Source organism: Capricornis sumatraensis, chromosome 8 (genome assembly GCF_032405125.1).
Source record: "Capricornis sumatraensis isolate serow.1 chromosome 8, serow.2, whole genome shotgun sequence".
In the NCBI taxonomy this organism is placed as follows: Eukaryota; Metazoa; Chordata; class Mammalia; order Artiodactyla; family Bovidae; genus Capricornis; species Capricornis sumatraensis.
In genome coordinates, this window is record NC_091076.1 from 18,582,614 (window position 1) to 18,603,182 (window position 20,569).

The following is a 20,569-nucleotide window of genomic DNA, read 5'->3' on the forward strand; positions in this document are numbered from 1 at the left end:
TCTACCTGGATCCCATGGATAGTCAGTACCCATTTCTGGTTCTGTGTCATGCTCTGGGAGAAATCCCACATTGCTTGGCACTGGATTGAGCCCCTAGCCGGTGCTTAACAAGCATCTCTGGACTTGGGTGTTCTAGGAATAGCGGTATCTCTTTAGGTCTATATGCACCCTAAGTATCTGTACTAACTAGATATATGTTGGTTTATTTCAGTCTGTCAGTAATCCGTCATTTGAGGTAGAAACTGATATTTTCATTTTGATCGATGGGGAAATGGAGCTTTGGATACCCCTGGAGGGCAGTGTTTATATTCCGTATTCACCTCCGTGTGCCTATAGCACCAACACACTGCCTCATGTAGTCAGTCAGGGGGTTTTGAGTCAGTAAATGAATGAATGAATGATTTGCTCAAGACAACATGGGTAACGGTGGCTTTCATCCTACATCTGTCCGAAGAATTTTTGACCAAGCTACATTATTCATTTGCAGAGGGTCCTTGACAAATGACTTAGCTTCATCGAATCTCAGTTTCCTTTTTAAGTAAAAGCGAGCTTTGAAATAGAGTTAGGGGGAGGATTAGATGAAATAATAGATGGAAAAATTTGTTTGTAAGAAGTAAATGACTACTGATGTGGCATAGTGGGGTAGGAGCATGGGTTTGAAGCTGGGAGCCCTGGTACTCAGGCTAGACCCCTGGCTGCCTGATGCTTCAAGGCCAAAGGACATAGAGAGCTGAGTGGGGCTGTGACAAAGACCAGAAGCCTCCTGAACATGGCACAGGCTATGAGTTGGGGGAATTTGAGTAGAACCTTGGTACCCTGGACTTCATTTCAACCCAACAGATGTTTGTTGAGGACCTCTTGTGAGTCAGGCACTGAGGATGCGAGGGTAAGGATGCGAGGATGGTTTCTATCACTGGGATAAAGAATCCTGAGGGGCTTAAACCAGCCTGGGGACCAGAGCTAAATGGGAGAAGTGCTGAGTGTGGAGAAAGTTTATTTTTTTGCCTTAGGAAACATGCTTATGTTTCCCAAAAATGGTGTTGACATTACTGCTAACAATAAGCCTATTGATTATGGAATGTATAATTATTGGGAATTTAAAAAATTCTTTATAGTATATCCTACTGGGGATGTACAGTCAGTGAAGTGCTTGTAAATTCACTTGTGGGAGTTCTTGTCTCTGCGTGGCCATGCAACAATCTGACACAGAGTTAGGTCCTTTTGTTCAAGCTTATTTCTATTTATTATTGTTGTTATTTAACTTTTTTTTTGGCTGCATGGTTTGTAGGATCTTAGCTCCCCAAGCAAGGATGGAACTTGCATCCCCTGCATTGGAAGTGCAGAGTCTCATCCAGTGGACTTCCAGCACTGCTGCTGCTGCTAAGTCGCTTCAGTCGTGTCTGACTCTGTGCGACCCCATAGACAGCAGCCCACCAGGCTCCCCTGTCCCTGGGATTCTCCAGGCAAGAACACTGGAGTGGGTTGCCATTTCCTTCTCCAATGCTTGAAAGTAAAAAGCAAAAGTGAAGTTGCTCAGTCGTGTCGGACTCTTAGGGACCCCATGGACCGCAGCCCACCAGGCTCCTCCATCCATGGATTTTCCAGGCAAGAGTACTGGAGTGGGGTGCCATTGACTTCCAGGGCAGTCCCTGCCTAAGCTGATTTCTGGAGAGGAGAGCTTGTGCATTGTTTTCCTAGATGGCTTTCACTGTTTTCTTTGATTAATCATGCAAAGACCGGTTCTATGGTTTCAAAATCATGGAACAGGGTTTAGAACACTCATTTCTATTCCTGTGGCCTCTCCTTTCCTTGCCTCATATCAAGCTAACCATTCTTTTTTTTATTATTCTGCTGCTGTTTCTTTTTGAAAAATATAAGCAATACACACATATCTATATCCCGCTCCCATTCTTAAACAGAAAGGTAGCATTCTAGAAACACGGTTTACTCAATAATTCATCCTGCAGACTATCGTGTAAGGGCCATTGCTGATGGATAACACCAGCTCCTGCGGGCTCTCCCACCACCACCCACACCCTCCCCCCCCACCACCACTTGCCTTCACTGCTCTGCCGCACTTGCTGGGATCTTGCTACAGAGGCCCCTACTCTGCTGTTATGTGCCAGAGAGATTCTGGCTGTGCCCATTTTGCATTCTTCTTCCATTGCAGAGTGCCTCCAGCTGCCTGGAAATGAGCTGGTCTCTTGGAACCAGAGTTCTCAGTGGAAGCTGATCTGCTTGGATGAGCAGCCCTTTAAGAATCAAAACTCCCAAGATCTTTGGTTGGTGAAAAAGTCAGAATTGGTGTCCTCAAGAGCAAAGAGCCTTGCTCCCATAGTACCTAATCTGGGGTCTCTGCTAGGACAAGAGGGGATTGTTCCCAGGGCTTCTGGGTCATCACCTTTTGATGAAGATCCAGGGGACCCTGTAGGAAGTTATGGAACCTATCACTGCATGTGAAATTTTGTGCATAGGTACTTAGTTCAATGAATGAAATAAATAAGATGCTACAATGGAAGTATAAAGAACATGCCAAGGGAGACAGAGAACGGGGAAGGCTTCCCAGAGGAGATGGCAGCTGACCTGAGCTTACTGGATGGGTAAGACTTCAAATAGGAAAAGGACGGGACAGAGAGCTGGGCACCAGGTGGGCACATGTCCCAGGCTAACAGAGCAGGAGGCATGGTTGTCTGGGGCCCTGGGAAGTGACGTACTATTTCCATGGCCACAGGTCCAGGAGGGCAGCATTACTGTGTGGTCAAAGAAGGCTCGTCGTGTGACCCAAGTGTGCACCCTGGCTCTGCCAGTCCACCACCGGAGTCCTCAAGGGGCAGTGACCTGATTACATGGGTGTTTTAGGAATCTGCCTCTGGTGTTGATGTGCTGGGTAGAGTGGAGAAATTAGAGGCATAAATTAGCTTCCAGGGACTGGGAAGGGACGTGTCAGCATTCGTTTTCCAGGAGGGGAAAACCTGCTCAGAGACCACACGCTGAGGTCACTAGCAATGCAGGGGGAAGCAAGGGCGAGGGCCCTGGGCTTCTGCTTTCGAGTCACTTCAGGGCTCTTTCCTGAAGTCACCCATATTCCTCATGCCTGGGGGTCACCGTTCTTGAAGGAAAGCTCACCAGGAAGGTGGAAGCCAAGATCAGGGGACTACTCACCAGGACCAGAGGGAGTGAGTCTGGGGCCTGGACAGGCACATCCTTTAACTGCTTTCCTGGGGACAAGGAAGCCACATATATCTGCTTGGCACTGAGCCGCCTGAGAAGGCGAGTGGCTTGTCCACTTCACAGGGTGATGTGAAAAGTAAGTGGTCCACTGATGAGTGGGTTCTGCACTACCGGCCCGTCTGGTTCTGGCTGCACTCTGAGTGGCAGTGAGGGGCCGCCATGACCCCAACGGCTCTCTCACTCCCCACGTTGGTAGTGGTGGCCACACCCCACCTGAGCCCGGGGCCACCTCTGAAGGACATGCCCTGCTGATAGCATGGAAGAAAAGACAGAGGTGATGAAGAGGAGAGGTGAAGGCGGCAAGGCCAGTGTGAAGTTCAGAGGCTTGGAAGACAGACATGCTTGGTCAAACACAGCTTTCCCCATTGGCCGTGTTGTCTAAAACTAGTTCTTTGCTGTTATTGAGTCACTCAGTTGTGTCCGACTCTTTGTGACCTCATGGACGATAGCCCACCAGGCTCCTCTGTTTTTGGGATTTCCCAGGCAAGAATACTGGAGTGGGTTGCCATTTTCTCCTCCAGGAGATCTTCTTGACCCAGGGATCAAACTCAGATCTCTTGCATTGCAGGCAGATTCCTTACCACTGACTCACCCTGGAAGCCCCAAAATAGTTCTTAACCTTTCTGAACCACTTAAAAATTTTTTTTTAAATTAATTTTCACCAGAGCAGAGTTGATTTACATGATCCCCCACCTTAGAGGGTCCCTGTAAGGACACAATACACAATGAAATACTATGTAAAGCATCCAGCAAAGAGCCTGATACAGGCTCCCAGGAGACGGTAGCTTGAGTGATGCTGCAGCCGAGGTGATGATTCTGAGGATGAAGGTAAGGTGTGCCTGGCCCTGTGGCTGGTCTCACACAGTGCCTTATTCCTTTAGCATGAGCATCACCACTGCCGGAGACCGGATGCTCTTGGTCTTAACCGGAGACAAAATAGCTCCCCTTCCTCCCATCACTGCTTCTGCTTCTACTGCAGACACACTAAATCCTAGAAGCTTAGTGGTGAAAAGACCTTATGAAAACCCTGCTCGACCCAGTCATACGTGGAGAGACTGAGGGTCACGGGAGGAGATAGTGTGTCCAGTGTGTCTTGATGGACCTCAGAAAGTGTAGGTTTCTGACTCCACCTGTGCTTCAGACACTCCACCAGGTGGCCAGGGGAGTAGAAACAGGTGTTATTACAGCGCTACCTGGAGAGGAAGGTTATACGGAGGGGAGCATACACAGGAGGTTAGTGGGTCAGTTATAAGCAAGCCTGTACCTTCCAGTTAGTGCAACGTGCTTCTGGCCAGCAGGTGGCGCCATCCACTTCCAGATCACAAAAGTGAAAGTGAAGTCGGCCTCCAACAGTTAGCCGGTGGAGGGAGGGCTTTGGCCGACCCAGAAAGCTCTTTAATAACCATTTTGTTGTTTACACATTGAACAGAGAGACATAAAATATCTGGATCATCTAATCATTATTGGGCTGTTAAAACGACTGTGAAAGCCTTTGAAAAAATAAATGTGATAAAAGTAGAAGTTTATAACTCTAGAGAGGTTATGGTGCCAGAAGAGAAAGTCATCATTTATGAAGAGTCTCCTAGAGTCCAGTGGCTCTCCATTTTCTCTACAATAAAGCTGAAACAATATTACTATCTCCATCTTAAAGATAAGAAGACCGAGGCTCAAAGAGATCAAGGTATCTGCCCAAGGTCCAGGCCAGTGAGGGCAGAGCTTGGTATATACCTACATGCTAAACACTTATGTCTGTTTACTCATTTAATCCTCTTAGCAACACTAGGAGGTAGGAACAACCCAGCCACACAAGCACAGGTCAAGTTGTGTCAAAATTCATGGCTTTCCTGTCTCCAGGGTCCAATCCTGACCCTTCTGGTTGCTTTCCTATGAATTTGGCAAGTCACTCCCCCTCTCCAACCACACAAGGCTGTGGAGATCAATGGGTATCTTCAGTGTTCACTATAAAGCATGATTCTATTTTACGGGATTATTTTTCCTGCAGGCATCTAATGGCTCAACTGACATAAAAACGCATATACAGACATTTGTCGCAGAATTATTTGTAGTGATGAAAGACCTCAGCGTTCCACAACAGGGAGATGCTGTGTGGACCAGAATAAGGTGAGATGCTAGCTGCTTTCAACAAACATCTGGGCACACAGCAGAGCCCTGGGACCGGCTGGAACAAAACGCACTTGGAGCACTGTGCAGCTCAGAGTCCAGAGGCAGCAGACAGGAGACACAGCTGTCCAAGGAAAGACCAGACACAGGGGGTCCTAATCTTGTCGGGGGCACCAAGGAGAGCTGCCTGAGGAGCAGACACCAAGGTGGAGCCTGTGTGGTAAGGAAAAGTTAGTCAGGTGATGGGAGGTGGATGAAGAAGGATCATGGTGGGGGAGGGGATGCTCCAAGGATGCATCCAAAGTCCCAGATGTGACACCACACTCATTACCAATCACATTTAACAAATGTAATCATTTTACACAATCTCTCAAAAATCTCCCATGAAGGAAGTTTTCATCAAAAATGATAAAATTAAATTTTATAAAAATTGATTCATTAAATTTAAAAAATTAGACTTAAAATGCTTTTTTAAAAACATACAGTTTTGTTGCATATAGAGAGAGACATATATATATACACACACATACATATGGGACTTATATACAAATACATGTTGCATGTTGCATATATATACATTGCAGCTTCCCAAGTGGTGCTAGTAGTAAAGATTCCACCTACTAATGCACGAGACAGAAGAAATGGGAATTCAGTCCCTGGGTTGGGAAGATCCCCTGAAGGAGGTAGTGGCTACCCACTCCAGTATTCACCTGGCAGGCTACAGTCCCTGGGGTCACAAGGAGACAGACATGACTAGCACACACACATATGTGTACACACACATGTGTACACACACATGCAGGAAGACTCAGAAATACCCACAGATCCTTCAGTCACTCATTCATTCACCAAATGTGCTCAGAAGGCCCGAAGTTCTGAGACTTTGAGGGTCGGGGGTGGGGTGGGATGCACAGCGAGGAAGATGATCAACGTCCTCACCTTTAGGGACTTAAGTGGGAAATGAACAGTACGTGCGTTCCCTTAGGAAGATTCTGCATAATGATACAGGTCGCAGAGCACATTCAAGAGTCAGGATAGAGAATGACTGGATGGGAAGAAGCAGCTTTAACAGAGTGGGGACAAAGGCCTCTTCCAGAAGCCAATGCTGAGAAATGGCCAAAGGGAAGGAGGCAGTTATGCAAAGATATGGGAGGAGAATATTCAAGGCCAGTGGTCCTCAATCCGGGGCACTTGGCAGCATGTGGGGAGCTTCAAAAAATACTAATGCTTGCCATCCCAACCCCCAGATTCTGACTTAATGCCTTAAGGGTACACCTTGGGCATTAGGATTTTTCACTTTCACAGTGATTTTTCTAAGCTTTCCTGGTGACACTAATATTCGGTGAGGCTGAGGACCACTGTCTAGGTGGTAGCAAGTGTGTCTGACCATCTTTAGATGGTAGCATAATGGTCATTTTTACTGTCATTTTTTAATATTCTGTATTCTACAGATTTTCTATGGTAGCCATGCATTTCTTTCATGACAATTTGAAACAAAAGATAACTCAGACAATAAACAAAGGAATATAACAGAAAAAGCAGACTCACAGATATAGAGAAGAAACTAGTGGTTACCAGTGGAGAGAGGGAGAGGGGAGGGGCAAGATGGGGGTGGGAGATTGAGACCCACAAGATATTATGGATAAAATAAATACAGGGATATATGGTGGAGCACAGGGAATATAGCCAATATTTTATAAACATTCCAGTACTCTTGCCCCCCAAATCCCATGGACACAGGAGCCTGGAGGGCTATAGTCCAGGGTGTCAGAAAGAGTCAGACATGACTGAGCAACTGAGCATACACACACACACACACACACACACACACACACACACAAGGATGGAGCATAACTGTAAGAACTGTGAAGCACTCTATTGTACACCTGTAACTTATATAATATTGTACATCAACTATACTTCTATTGAAAAACGTAACTTAGAGGTTCAGTTCAGTTCAGTTCAGTCTCTCAGTCGTGTAGTACATTGTAATGTCTAGGGATCAGGTGAAGACCTAGGCCTGGACTCAATCTAGAAAATTTGAATTCTAAAGCTGCTGCTGAATGAATAGACGGCAGTACAATCGTGGGCAAATTCTGTTACCTCTCTGGGCCTCAGGTTTTGCTCATCTCTAGAATGAACTCTACAGTTTCATGATTCTAGGAACTAGAGTTCTGAACAAGAAAGAGCTAGCAGACACCTAAACAATTACAAACCCGACTTCATATAAGTGAACGTCTCCAAAAACAGCCAACGCCAAACCTTCAGCGTTTGGGAGAATCTCATCAACTGCTTCTTTTGTTCTTTCATGGAGTTTCCGTTTGAACTTCATTTCTGTTTTCTTTTTTTTTTTTTAATTACTTATTTGGCCACATCAAGTCTCAGCTGCAGCACTCAGGGTCTGTGGGGCGGTGCACAGACTCTTTATGGGATCGCGGCTTAGTTGCTCCTTGACAGGTGGGGTCTCAGCTCCCTGACCAGGGACTGAACCTGAGTCCCCTGCATAGCAAGGCGGATTCTTACCACTGGGCCACCAGGGAAGACCCTCTGCTCTTTTTGTATGTCAGCTCTGAAGGAAGCGCGGAAGGATGAACTATACCCTTCTCTTCATCCTGTCTCTCCCAGCATGACCTCACTCTGCTGCCCCCACCTCGCAACACCACCGACAGTGCTTCTGAGGCCCTGGTTAGAATCATCTGAAGCCAGCTGGCAAAGTGCCTCCTATTCGGCTCCCATCTTTAGCAAGACTCTACCCACACTTCCCAGAATCACTGTCTTGCTTCTTTTGCTTTCCCCCCAAAGAACAGGATCCCCAGGAGTCGGGCACTCAGACTCTTCCCTGGCCACCCCACATTCTTAGGAACTTCATCATCACAAGGTGAAGAGGAAGGAAAGGCCGGAGGCAACACTGTTTGCTTCTTGTTCTGCTTCCTGGTTTCGTTCTGGCTGTGGTCAAAGGCACCAGGGTGTGAGGCTCACCCCAGGGCTATGTGGTCAAGATTTCTGCTGACTAAGGGGACAGCCAGGCTCTGCTGTGGGCAGAGCCCTGAATTCACATTCCTCTCCTGACTCCAGCCCCAGGGGGCCGTCACTTCATTGCTGTGGGTCTCAGGGGAGGTCCAAGTGACAAGAGCCGATGGGGAGCGTCTCTTCCCGGCTCCGAGTTCAGAGTTTTCACGCTGGTCACCTGAAATCAGCCACGTAAAAGTCTTTATACTCTGGAGACCAGCAAATGCTATGCATCAGGGTCCCTGCTGTCACCCTGCCTTCCAATGCAGGGATCTCTGGTCGGAGAACTAAGATACAGAGTGCCTCAGGGCAACTAAGCCTGCAACTAGAGAAGTCTGCACACAGCAGCAAAGACCCAGCACAGTCAAAAAAAGAAACACAAGTGCAGAATCATTGGACCTCGCTGCCCACCTCTGGAATCAGAACTTTTAGATGCCCCAGGTGATGCCAAACACCTGTACACTGGGGTTCTAGAATCCACAGATTACACGTCCTTCGAGGTCATTTTTTAGCTCTAAAACAATCTGCTTCTGGTTGTCCCCTGTTCACAGACTGGGGACTGCAAATATCAGACATGTCAACTATGCCATCTTTTTCTTGCAATTCTGGAGACTGCCTTTCCTCAGTGGCTGAGTCATGGTGAGGTCTCCACCTTGACCAGTAATTCCTGCTCGCTGGTCTTAAGTGGGTCTGATCCTGGGATGGGAGGACTTGTAACTAGCCTGTCCTCCTGAGGCTTGGAGGGGGAGCAGGAAAGGTCACCAGGATTTTCTTCGGAAAAGGCTTCCCAAGAAAAAGCCGAAGAAGCACAAGTCACGGTGAGGCCCTCAGCGTGTCCTCCAGGCCCTGGGAAGCAGTCCTAGCTCTGTAGGGGCTGGTCTGTGGACTGATGCTGATGCCACGTTGGCTTCAACGGCAGCCCTTGCTGTGATCTGGGGAGCAGAGGGAATCAAAGACACACAGAGATACCCTGGAGCAGACACCATTATATTGAAATTCTACATGAGCACTCATGGTGGCTCAGACAATAAAGAATCTGCCTGCAAAGCAGGAGACCCAGGTTCAATCCCTGGGTCATGAAGATTCCCTGGTGAAGGAAATGGCAACCCACCCTCTCAGCATTCTTGCCCAGAGAATCCCATGGACAGAAGAGCCTTGTGGGCTACAGCCCATGGGGTCGCAAAGAGTTGAACACAACTGAGTGACTAACTTAGCACACTCGGGCAAACAGACCACTAGCTGAACCCACTCCAGTGTTCTTGCCTAGAGAATCCCAGGGATGGCGGAGCCTGGTGGGCTGCCGTCTGTGGGGTCACACGGAGTCGGACACGACTGAAGCGACGCAGCAGCAGCAGCTGAACAGCAGCCCCCAGGAATGTATCCTTCATTGACACAAGGGGCTGCTTGGGTTAGGGAGGGGTCTGAGGCTGAGCGGGAGGGTGGCAACAGGTCTGTACCCACCTCCATGGCCGTGGAGTTCTTTCTGGACCCCTTCTGGTCCCAGTCAGAACAGCAACCTGCCCCCCTGTGATCTGACCTTAACAGGAAAGCCTTACTGCATCTTATTTCTGTGTCCTTAGGTTATCCCCTTGTCTCTCTTTTTCTGCCCCTAGCTGTTCTATCTGCCCTCCAGATTCCTGAGTTAGGCCTCTCCTGCTTCCTATGGCCCATACATTTTCCAGTCTCCAGCCCTCCACCCTTGGCTTTGGACAATGCCCTCTGGATGGCCAGAGGCACCTTCCCCAAAGCCTCTTCAAGATGCTGGTTATGGCCCCAGGCTCTGATCTCCCTACACTAAGAAGTGGGACCCTCTCTGCTCGCTTTAACCTTCACCCACCCATCCACCCTTGACCTTGAGAAGCAGGGGAGGTTTGGGATCTGAAGATGTAGGTAAAGACTACTCAGAGCCCAGAGGAACACTCTTGGTTGGGGTTGGGGGATGTCAATGCTGACCCTGGGCAGGATGCAGGGACCTCATTTGCCCAGAGAATGGGGAGAAGGGACCCACAAAAGGTCAGACGAGGTTTCAGCTTCCTTCTGATCTGTCCCCCAGGTTTCACCGCCAGTCACCATTGTCTTTCCAAGAAACCCACATTATCACTGCCAGGTCACGTGAGGTGGGACCGGTGAGGGACTCGGAGTCCAGCCCGATCCCAGCGGCCCCACCGGGCAGGGGTGCAGCCTGGAACCCGCACCCTTGGCAGCTCCTCTCTGAGCAGCTCCAGCTGTCTGCATGCCTCGCTCCAAGGCAGCGGGGTGGATGGCCAGCATGCAGCCCCGACCGGCAACTTGAAAATACAAATAAAACAGAGGGAAAAGAAATAAATAATAAGGAGTGCGCCAGAAAGCCAAAGAAAATACAGTTCCCAGGCTCGGGCAGGCTTGGGGCCTGCAGCCTGGCCCGGCCTCGAGCCTTTGGCACGGGAACCGGGGCCCTTTGTGCAGCCCTCGGCCACCCCCTGCGCGCCCCTTCCTAATTGCAGAAACACAATCCGGGTTTGCGCCCAACGCGCCCGGCGGCCGCGGGGCCGGAGGGGCCGGGAGCGCCCCGCCCGCAACAGGGCCCGGCTTGTTCTTTGTGCGGCAAATATTTATTTTGGTTCGAGTGGACCCCTTTCCACAAAGACCACCTGGTTGTGATCAATAACACCTATTTTCAGATAATCTGCCGCTCTCTAGGCAGAGCCCACGGAACTCGCCCAAACAGAGACCTTTTCAAAGGGAATTGTAAATGGGCTGGATTCACAGCGGCCGGGAGGGGGGGCCGGGTGGGGGCCCCGGGTGAGGGGAGGGGGAGCCCGTGGACCTGGGTGGTCAGGCCAGAGCCGGGTGAGGCTGCCAGGTGGCGGGCTCCTCTCAGGCCTGGCTCTCCACCCTGGGGAGGGGGAGGGGGCTGCCCGGTGTGGGCGGGGACGGCTTCCTGGGACCTTTCTCAAAACAAATTACAGACTTTCTTTGGTGGTCAAATGTTACTAGGGAGGTAAACGTCTAGAAACTCTGAGAGCAGCTTCCTCTTCCACCCCCAAAGAGCATCTCACTTGTCAAATTAGGATTCAGGGTTGAGGTGGCTGTGGGACTTCCCACACTTAGGTGTTAAGTGAGCCTGGTCTGTCCAGACAGCCACTCATACAAAGATGCGTGCCCATCACCCAGGGGATCCCAGTGGTGCAGCAGGGAACGAAAGACAGAGACCCTGCCCTCGTGGAGCTGACATTCCAGCGTGGCAGGCTAGTGGGCTCCGTCATTAAGTTGTGCCTGACTTTTCCACCCCATAGGCTGTAGCCCATCCCCCCTCAGGCTCCCCATTCCCCAGGATTTCCCAGAGAAGAAAGCTGGAGTGGGTTGCCATTTCTGACCCAGGGATGGAACCCGCGTCTCCTGCATTGGCAGGTGGATTCTTTACCACTTAGCCACCTGGGAAGCCTTTCCAGTGTGGAGAGACAAACAAATCAACAGGTAAAATATTTAGTAATGCACAGGGAGAAGGAAGCTGATGAATAGGTGTTTTGAAAACTATAAAGTGCTCTGTGTGTCTCCCCTAAGGTGGAGAAGGCTCTCCCTGCAGGCTAGCTGGTCCCCCCTGCAGGAGTCAGGTGAGTTATGCAGATGAGTCGCAAAAAGACTCAGAAGGTGCTGCACACTCCTGATGTCTCAGGTAGTGGGCCCAGCAGGAGTCCAAGTCCAGCTACTAACAAATGAATTTCAGAACCTCTGAATCCTCAGGAGGGAATTAGGCTCAAGCCCATCTTATGGAGTATCGTGAGGTGATATGAAAATTTAGATGAAAATCAATAGCACACCTCACTCAGTGTTAGTTCTTCCCAGCCCCAAATGCCATGGTTCAGTCTGGGCCCAGTGGAGGTGCAGTCCCTTTTTGTAATGTGATAGTATTAGAGTTTCTGGAACAGAATTTAAGATTTGAGGGGTACAGATTGGAGATCAAATAAGTCCTGGACACTGGGCCTTGGCATCCCTTCCACGGGAGATGCTATTTGAGGTCGTCCTGCCCTCGGGTCGTCATCACTCTGGCATTAGGGATGGCCCAGGCTGGCCAATCCAGTTGCCCGCTGTGCCCATACCCCCACTTGCTTTGGGGAAGTCTGGGCTGCTGAAACAGGTGCCCCTTCCCCTCCCTGTTGCCACCCTTGGGCCCTGAGCTGAGGACAGTCAATCCATAGACTTCAAGTGAACCGTGAAGGGTCAGAGTCAGGTGACGGTAATTTGCTTGGTAAACCTTCTCTCTGAAACATTATGTTTAAAAAATGAAATTCTCTCTCTCCTTTTAAAAAAACAACATTTGTTTTTTAATTTTTGGCCACAGCCTGTGGCATGTGGGAGCTTAGCTCCCTGACCAGGGATCAAACCTGCACTCACTGCGCTGGAAGGCGGAGTCTTAACCCCTGGACCACCAGGGAAGTCCTTCTCTTAAACACTTCAACTTGGTTAAATGGAGAGGTTGAGTCCTGGGGTAGTGGGGTGACAGGTGGGAAGATGTGGGGAGGGCGTCTTAGTCATAGGGATGTAGGATGGTCTCTCTCACACCTATGGGACCCCAGTGACTTTCTTGTTGGAACTCTATGAGGCTGTCTTTCCACTTTTAGGAGGTCCCCATCACCCCCATCACCGTGGATACTCTACAGTCAATTTCCAGTTTTCCAGGAAGCCTGAGTGAGCACCTGCCTCTTAAAACGCACAGAGGTCACCTTCCCTGAAGTCTGTCTCAACAACGCACAGATGCTCTTCAGCCCTTTGTGGCCAGGCTGGGGAGAGGCAAGGGCAGACCAAGGGTACGATGATTGTGAACGACTGTGTTAAAACTGCAACAGGTAAAACCATTTCAAGAGTGTTCCTTTTTTGTAAGGGCCTCCATCTGTCAAGGGACCCATGTAAAATTCTGAAAAATCACTTCTTGTATCCTAATGCTTTCTTCACCCTGGGAGATGGCTGGAAAGAGTAGGCAGGACTGACATACGTCATCTTTGTGCTGGTTGGGTCAGGCTGGGGCTACATTGATGTCATTGGTTGACATCAAGAATGTGGCCTTCTTGATGTACAGATGGCCAAGAGGCACGTGAAAAGATGCTCACCATCACTATTTGTTGCTGTTATTTAGTCACTAAGTCATGTCTGACTCTTTGCGACGCCATGGACTGTAGCCCACCAGGTTCCTTTGTCCTTGGGATTTCCCAGGCAAGAATGCTGGAGTGGGTTGCCAGTTCCTTCTCCAGGGGATCTTCTTGACCCAGGGATCAAACCCGTGTCTTCTGCATTGGCAGGTGGATTCTTTGCCCCTGAGCCACCAGGGAAGCGATACAAATCCAAACTATAATGAAGTATCACCTCACACTGGTCAGAATGGCCACCATCAAAAAAATCTGCAAACAATAAATGCTGGAGAAGATGTGGAGAAAAGGGAAACCTCTTACACTGTTGGTTGGAATGAAAATCGATATAGCCACTATGGAGGATCGTATGGAAGTTCCTTAAAGAACCAAAAATAGAGCTACCATGTGACCCACCCATCCTACTTCTGGTTATATACCTGAAAACTATCATTTCAAAAGATACATACACCCTGGTGTTCACTGAAGCACTATTTACATTAGCCAAGACAAGGAAGCAAACTCAATGTCCATCAACAGAGGAGTGGATAAAGAAGATGTGGTATGTATATACAATGAAATATTACTCAGCCATAAAAGGAATGAAATTTTGCCATTTGCAGAGACATGGATGGACCTAGAGACTGTCATATGGAGGGAAGTAAGTCAGAAAGAGAAAAACAAATATTTATATTAATGCGTATATGTGGAATCTAGAAAAATGGTACATATGAACCTAGTTGCAAAGCAGAAAGAGCAATAGACATAGAGAACAAACATTTGGACACCAAGGGGGGAGAGGGGCTGAACTGGGATGAATTGAATTGGGAGACTGGGATTGACATATATACACTACTATGTACAAAACAGACAACTAATGAGAACCTACTGTATAGCACCGGGAATTCTACTCAATGCTCAGTGGTGACAAAGAGGCGATAAATGGACGCGTATGGCTGATTCACTTTGCTGTACAGCAGAAACTAGCACAACATTGTAAAGCAACTAAACTCCAGTTGAAAGAAAAAAATAAAAGAATGTGGCCTTCTCTCTCGATGAAATGTCCTCTCCTAGCTCTGAGTTTGCTGAGATTAAACTTGGGCTCAGACAAGCCAGTGGGGGTTGATGGCCCAGGAAAGATTATGATAAGCAAGGGGAAAGGGACAGGAAGGAGGGGGGTGTGTCGGAATTTGGGATAATTGAATTTGCTGTGCAGCCAGCACAGTTATGACCTGGGTCATCTGCTGCTGCTTCGTTGGTTGTAAATCCGCTAAGACCAGGAAATTCCACCATTAGGCCAATCTTTCCATTTTTTCTCAAGAGACCAAGAAGCTTGAAGATTTAACTAGGGATGGTTTTCATGTTCTAAAGGTACAGACCCTGCATAAACTAAATGTTTTTACACTAAGATTATTAAACTTATGTCCTGGAAACCAAGTGTTCATCCCTCTGTCTTTTTGTCACGGTTTCTCCCAGGAAATCCAGCAGACATTCATAATTAAAGGACATCCATCCATCCACCATGATTACCCAAAATGTTGAAGTGGGGAAAGTCTTCCTCCAGGGAACTTCTCTGTGTGCCATAGTTTTGACTCCAGGTTCCCTAACATTGCCTTTTGGACATTTGTTAATGCAAAGATGTGGGGTCATTTGTAATTAATTCAACAAACTGAATAACTGATCTCCTGAAAATGATTATTTCTTACAAAGCATGATATAACCTATATGCACATTGAATGCAAATATGATGTTTGTGGCACCTTGAATGTTTTCTGGAAACTCTGCAAATACTCAGGGTTTCCTTCTTGGACTTAGCCAGAACCCACAGAGGTGAAGAGCTTGTATCTTTAGGAATACCATCTTCTGAGGTTGAAGTTTCTTAGAAGAAAAGCTACGACAAACCTAGACAGAATATTAGAAACAGAGACATCACTTTGCCAACGAAGGTTCATATAGTCAAAGAGAGTTTTTCCATCCATGAGTACGGATGTAAGAGCTGGACCATAAAGACGGCTGATCACTGAAGAATTGATACTTTCAAGTTGTCGTGCTGGAGAATACTCTCGAGAGTCTGTTGGATAGCGAGCAGATCAAACCAGTCAATCATAGAGGAAATCAACCCTGAATATTCACTGGAAGGACTGATGCTGAAGCTGAAGCTCCAATACTTTGGCCACCTGATGGGAAGAACTGACTCATTAGAAAAGACCTTCATGCTGGGAAAGATTGAAGGCAGGATGAGAAGGGGGTGACAGAGGATGAGATGATTGGATGGCATCACTGACTCAATGGATATGAGTTTGAGCAACCTGTGGGAGACAGTGAAGGACAGGTAAGCCTGGCATGCTGAGTCCATGAGGTCTCAAAGAGTCGGACATGAGTTAGTGACTGAACAATAGCAATATATATACATACATATGCATATATACATATATATTCCTTTACATATCCTTTTCCATTCTGGTTTATCACAGGATATTGAATGTAGTTCCCTGTGGTGTACAGTAGGACCTTGTCGTTTATCCATCCTACATATACTAGCTTGCATCTGCTAATCTCAAGCTCCCAATCCTTCCCTCTGCCACCTGCCTTCCCCTTGGCAACCATAAAACTGTTCTCTAGATCTGTGGGTCTGTTTCTGTTTCATAGATGTGTTCATTTGTGTCCTATTGTAAATTCCACATAGAAGTGATATCATATGATATTTGTCTTTCCCTTTCTGACTGTGTTTTCTTGGTTCTGTTTCTCTGGAGAAACCTGACTCACACAGCAAATGTACATCTACAGAATTCTATGTGTGTAGACATGGTGTTTATGCATGTATACATACAGGCTTCCAAGTTCTGTCTACTAGAGAGGCCCTGGGAGCAAAAACACTGCAGTAGCATTGAGCAGATTCAGCACCCAGATATCGACATCTGAATATCATTTCCCACTAAAAAGAGCCAGTGATCCTTGGAGAAGGTACTGACTCCAAAGCTGAAACTGGGAGCCCCGAATATGTAGTTGTTTGAGAAAGACTGAGGGGACACAAGGCACACAGAGGCCAATGTGAACGGCGTCTTACTCAAACAATGTAATCATCAGAATAAATAAGAACTATCATTCCCACTGAGTAAAATAGGAACACACCAGACTTTAGAGATACATGAGTGAATCCACTGACATCTGATGATGAATGGCATATTTACGTAATTTCAAAGTACCTCCCCACAAGATAGTTAACTGCAAAGGGGGAAAGTGTAAGTTTACAATGGAGAAGATTGGCAGACACCATCCCTTAGTCACATCATCGAAATGAACATCATCAACCCTGGAGTAAATATCTGTGATGTCAGAGATGTCTGCTGCTGCTGCTGCTGCTACTGCTAAGTTGCTTCAGTCGTGTCCGACTCTGTGCGACCCCATAGACGGCAGCCCACCAAGCTCCCCTGTCCCTGGGATTCTCCAGGCAAGAATACTGGAGTGGGTTGCCATTTCCTTTTCCCTTGAAAGTGAAGTCGCTCAGTCGTGTCCGACTCTTTGCAACCATGTGGACTGTAGCCCGCCAGGCTCCTCTGTCCATGGGATTCTCCAGGCAAGAATACTGGAGTGGGTTGCCATTTCCTTCTCCAGGCTACATCTAATCATGAGGAAATATCAGACAGCCCCAGATTGAGGACCATTCTGCAAAACAGCTGGCCTGTAATGTCAAAGTTGTCAGAGTCCTGGAAGTTGAGGAAAGTTGGGAGTATCCCAGACTAAAGGTATGTGATAGCTAAATACAATATGTGATTTTTAAATTTCTTTTAAAACTTTATTATTGGAGTATAATTGCTTTATAATGTTGTGTTAGTTTCTGCTGTACAACAAAGTGAATCAGCTATACGTATACATATATCCCCTCCCTCCCACTTCCCCATTCTCCCACCCCTCTAGGTCATCACAGAACACCCAGCTGAGTTCCTTGCTTTCCAGTTGCTTTCCAGCAGTTTCGCACTAGCTCTCTGTGTTACACACGGTGGCGTGTGTGTGTCAATGCTACTCTCCCAACACAGTGTGTAATTCTGTGTGAGATCCTTTTGCAAAGGACTAGACACTCTCTGATGGTTCCCTGAAAATGTTCTTTGTGCTGTCCCAGCTTATTTGTAAGTTAGTGACTGTTACAAACTTTTACTCTTTTATGGTTAAAAAAAGATATGCTTGTAACTGGTGGAAAAAAAAGAGAGAAATGTGTTTTACCCCTCTGTCTTAGGATGACCGAGAAGAGACCAGAGTTTTGAGTTACACAGGGGGGCTGCTCATCAACCAAGACAGTATCTGGCATTTCTGTAGTTCTTTTCAACATACAGAGTATTCTTTGTTACTCATACTTAACTCCTGTGATAACCTTGCGTGGTTGTGGCTATAATCATTGTACAGATGGAAGTCAGGCTCAAAGACAGTAGTTATAATTAGTGTGGTGGAAATGCTGGGTTTATGTCCAAATTCCCCCAACTACATCCCTGTTTTTTACATATTCATTCAGCATATAGTTAATGACCAATTGCCATGTGTTCAGGAAGGCAGCAAACGAAACAGTCTCTTCTCTCCAGGAGCTGAGAGACTCTTTGAGTCTGCAAAAAAATCTGGATCCAAGCTTACTAAGAATGAAATCCCAGCTCCCAGCCTCTGTTTCTTAGCTGATTTGAAAACCCAACCCAGCATTTCTGACAAAGTGCATTTTTAGCATTCCTTCACGACAGTCTCAGTTTATTTGCAGCGTCCTGCTGCTTGGAAGCCTGGTGGGCTGACTGTAGGTGTACACAGAACCAGTGAAAGGGGGAAGCCCAAGTGGGATGCAATGAGGACTGGGGATGAGAAAACCCAGTTTACCCACTTTTCACTCATTTGGACAATGCCTTTCTGACTGTAAAACAAAACCCATACTGTATAGAACTCCCTCCTGAACAGAGTGCTTACTGATTACCAAGCACTGAATAAAAGTTCTTGGAAAAAGTTAACAAATACTAACAGATAACAGTGTATATGTATCTGTATACATAAACAGTGTTTATGTATGTGTATATATACATATGTGTGTATGTATATAAGATACATATATACAGTAAGTCCCCTAGATCCGAACCTTCAACTTGTGAACTTTCAAAGATGTGAAGCTGCATTTGCATGTCCAGTCTCATAAGGTGGTTCACATGCCTGCATCCTCTACAAATGGTTGTGTTTTTGTGTACTTCGCTATAGAGTACTGTATGGAGTACGGTAATACAGAGTCTTTATTTCAAGTCCAGGATGTCCAGAAGCACATGGAAAAAACGGTGGTATATAGCTGATTGTGTTAGTTGGGTATCTAGGCTAACTAACTCTCTTGTACTTATGAAAAAAATCGGACTTAATGCGCTCTCAGCATGGAACTCATTTGGATGTAGGGTACTTACTCTATTTTACTTTTTATATAAAATAATATTTAATAAAAATAGTATATATATATATATATGATTATGGGCTTCTCAGGTGGCACTGTTGGTAAAGAACTGTCAGTGGAAGAGATATAAGGGACATAGGTTCGATCCCTGAGTCAGGACGATCCCTTGGAGGAGGGCATGGCAAACCCACTCCAGTATTCTTGCCTGGAGAATCCCATGGACAAAGGAGCCTGGTGGGCTACAGTCCATGGGGTTGCAAAGAATTGGACACAACTGAGCAACTGAGCAAGTCTATATATTATATATCTATGTATATACATATATACACACACATTTTGTACAGTATTTTGTAAAGGGTTTTTCATGTGTATCATCTAACACCTCACAGGAGTTCTGGTGGGAGGTATTACTCAGCTCCCTGATTCATAGGTGGGGATAAGTTGCCTGGTAGGTAGAAGGGTCAGAATTTGAACCCAGGGCCTCTGGAGTCACATCCCTGCTCAGTCATCTGCCTAAATCGCCTCTCTCCTCCCACTAACAAAACATACAAAGTAACCGTTAAAATCAAGAGTGCTAGTTGAGCAATGATAGGTGAGTGGTCTCTCTGGAAACTTTTTCAGCTTCCCCCTAGAGTTTGTAAGCAAAGTGTAAATTGACTATGTGCTTAGGAATTTACCAGCTCAGACAGAAACAATTAGACAGGAGGCCAAGTAAGAGTGAGAGAGGGAGGCAGACCCCAGGCATGTGAGCTGAGCCGACATTCCTTTTAAAAGCTTCCCTTGGCCCCTTTCTCCATTGGCTGAAACCCTAGAGGGTTGACTGGCTAAACCACTTCCTCTCAGAAGTGTCTGTCCTCCCCAAGGGAGCTTGGGATGTGTAGTCTTGAAATCAGCTGAACTTTCAGAATCCTTCAGCCAGACTCCCTGGGTGAAGAAGTGCAGACTGGATTTCAAGTTTTTCTGTATGATGAAGTAACCAGTGTGCTTTTTGCAAAACACAGAGTTCTTCCAGGCTAAGAGTTGAAGCCTCTGTTTATGGATCAGGATCCCTCCCCCTGTCCCCATTTCAGTTCTTTATTACCTCCCCTCTCCTTCCAAAGAGACCAAGCACACTGACAGCCTCATCAGTGGTGCTGATGGAGGTAGATCCCCTGACAGGCGTGGAACAGTTCTCAGCAGCAGAGGAGCCTTGCCCAAGGGTTGCTCCCCAAAGCGGTACCTTTGCAGTAGTTTCTAAGGTGACCTGTTTACATGATGGCTGTTAATAATAGATTTTAGAGGAAGTAAGAGTGCGAAACCAAGCCCACAGACCACTTACAGAAAGCACTGCATATGGTTTTGCTTTGTTTTGTTTCTAATTTCCTCCCTCACTGTTGCCTTGGCCTGGCAGCTCCTTGGCTTTGAGCAGTCAGATTTTTTTTTTTTTTTTCGCCCTGGCATTCTGGAACCTCATGTTCTCATTTGGTCTAAGATAGTAACAACCCGTGTGAGGGTCCACACTTGATGCATTACTCATGGACTAAATAAACACTGTACACATGGATGGCTCAGGAGCATGTAGATTTCATTGATTTAATAAAATAGCAATCATCTTAGGTGTCACTGGATTTCCTTAGGGCTCAGACAGTGAAGCGTCTGCCTGCAATACAGGAGACCCGGGTTCAATCGCTGGGTCGGGAAGATCCTCTGGAGAAGGAAATTG